A 2958-nucleotide genomic window follows, 5' to 3' on the forward strand; every position below is an offset into this window, starting at 1 on the left:
CTAAAACTTGATTTGCAAAAAAACACTATTTTTAATTTTTTTTAATTTTTGATATGTTTTAGAGGACATAAAATGCCAACTTTTCAGAAATTTCCAGGTTGTGCAAAAAATCTTTGAGCGAGTTATGAATTTTTTAATCAATACTGATTTTTTCAAAAAATCGAAATATTGGTCGCAAAAATTTTTCAACTTCATTTTTCGATGTAAAATCAAATTTGCAATCGAAAAGTACTTTAGTAAAATTTTGATAAAGTGCACCGTTTTCAAGTTAAATCCATATTTAGGTGACTTTTTTGAAAATAGTCGCAGTTTTTCATTTTTTAAAATTAGTGCACATATTTGCACAATTTTGGAAAAAATATTTTTGAAAAGCTTAGAAAATTCTCTATATTTTGCTTCTTCGGACTTTGTTGATACGATCTTTAGTTGCTGAGATATTGCAATGCAAAGGTTTAAAAACAGGAAAATTGATGTTTTCTAAGTCTCACCCAAACAACCCACCATTTTTAAATGTCGATATGTCAGCAACCATTTTCAATGTTAATATATGAAACATTTGTGAAATTTTCCGATCTTTTCAAAAACAATATTTTCAAAATTTTTAAACCAAGACTAACATTTTAAAAGGGCGTAATATTGAATGTTTGGCCCTTTTGAAATGTTAGTCTTGGTTTAAAATTTTTGAAAATATTGTTTTCGAAAAGATCGGAAAATTTCACAAATGTTTCATATATTAACATTGAAAATCGGACCATTAGTTGCTGAGATATCGACATTAGAAAATGGTGGGTTGTTTGGGTGAGACTTAGAAAACATCAATTTTCCTGTTTTTAAACCTTTGCATTGCAATATCTCAGCAACTAAAGATCGTATCAACAAAGTCCGAAGAAGCAAAATATAGAGAATTTTCTCAGCTTTTCAAAAATATTTTTTCCAAAAGTGTGCAAACATGTGCACTAATTTTAAAAAATGAAAAACTGCGACTATTTTCAAAAAAGTCACCTAAATATGGATTTAACTTGAAAACGGTGCACTTTATCAAAATTTTACTAAAGTACTTTTCGATTGCAAATTTGATTTTACATCGAAAAATGAAGTTGAAAAATTTTTGCGACCAATATTTCGATTTTTTGAAAAATCACTATTGATTAAAAAATTCATAACTCGCTCAAAGATTTTTTGCACAACCTGAAAATTTCTGAAAAGTTGGAATTTTATGTCCTCTAAAACATATCAAAAAATGAAAAAAATTAAAAATAGTGTTTTTTTGCAAATCAAGTTTTAGTGATAAAAAGTTAAATAAAAAATTCACCAAATTTTTTTTACCGTGCATCATTTTTTTCCAGTGTAGTCCATATCCATACCTACAACTTTGCCGAAGACACCAAATCGATCAAAAAATTCCTTCAAAAAATACAGATTTTTGAATTTTTAAACATCATTTTTGTATGGACAGCTGCCAAATTTGTATGGAAAATTATAAGGACAAACTAATGATGCAAAATGGCTTCTTTGGGCATACCGAAGGCACCAAAAAAGTTTCAGTCGGATTAAAAAATACAAAAATTAAAATTGAAGAAAAAAGACCGATTTCGTAGAGAATTGCTCTATTCTATCCAAACTGCTCACGTATAGAGAAACTCGGACCAACTGTTCAAAATTCAAACTGTGTTTTGTTTGGCAAAGGTCGGCTCTTTTCAGGGCGCACTGCTGCGTGTTATTTTAACGCGAAAATATACACAAAATTCCACCCTGAACTGAAAATCAATGCCCGTTTGACCGAGACTCGGGTTGACGATTTGTGTCATCGGGGAGTGTGGGCCACATCTGGTTGACTGTCGGGACTATCCAATTTTCCGATGGGGACCAACTATCTTTCTAGTGGCGAATTTGTTTTTTTTTCGAAATTTGACCAACGACGATGGAGACGGGTTGGCCTGAATTTTAAATCCTGAGTGACAACACGTGCACGGAGTTCTGGTTTTCGATGATGGCCAATGAAAATATATACAAATTCACTGGTGACCTAGCAGAACTGGTCAACGGATTTAGGATGCACTGGGTCTAGTGGTTTTCGGGAATCAGATGGGTTCTTTGGTCTTTGTGACGGTCTTTCTGATGGTGTTTGTTGTTTGTTGTTTGTTGTTTGTTGTTTGTTGTTTGTTGTTTGTTGTTTGTTGTTTGTTGTTTGTTGTTTGTTGTTTGTTGTTTGTTGTTTGTTGTTTGTTGTTTGTTGTTTGTTGTTTGTTGTTTGTTGTTTGTTGTTTGTTGTTTGTTGTTTGTTGTTTGTTGTTTGTTGTTTGTTGTTTGTTGTTTGTTGTTTGTTGTTTGTTGTTTGTTGTTTGTTGTTTGTTGTTTGTTGTTTGTTGTTTGTTGTTTGTTGTTTGTTGTTTGTTGTTTGTTGTTTGTTGTTTGTTGTTTGTTGTTTGTTGTTTGTTGTTTGTTGTTTGTTGTTTGTTGTTTGTTGTTTGTTGTTTGTTGTTTGTTGTTTGTTGTTTGTTGTTTGTTGTTTGTTGTTTGTTGTTTGTTGTTTGTTGTTTGTTGTTTGTTGTTTGTTGTTTGTTGTTTGTTGTTTGTTGTTTGTTGTTTGTTGTTTGTTGTTTGTTGTTTGTTGTTTGTTGTTTGTTGTTTGTTGCTGCAATTTTTCAACGAACTTCTGATTTGTATTTAAAAAAATCAGCCCCTTTTTTAGTTATTTGACTTTACTGTCATGTCAATTTCCCTTCAATTGGTTCTTTTGGTAAGAAAATTTTGTACACAGTAAAAATTATGTAAATTTGGAAGCTGTAATTTTGGAAGGTTGAATATTACCTCTTATATGATGTAATTTTACCTCAACTTAGACTGAAAAAGTGACATTACACCAGAAAAGTGGTAAAATTACACATTTTCATAGGTAAAATTACACCTTTTTTCTGACATAAAAGATGTACCCCTTCCCAAATGTAATATTACCTT

Source organism: Culex pipiens, chromosome 2 (genome assembly GCF_016801865.2).
Source record: "Culex pipiens pallens isolate TS chromosome 2, TS_CPP_V2, whole genome shotgun sequence".
In the NCBI taxonomy this organism is placed as follows: Eukaryota; Metazoa; Arthropoda; class Insecta; order Diptera; family Culicidae; genus Culex; species Culex pipiens.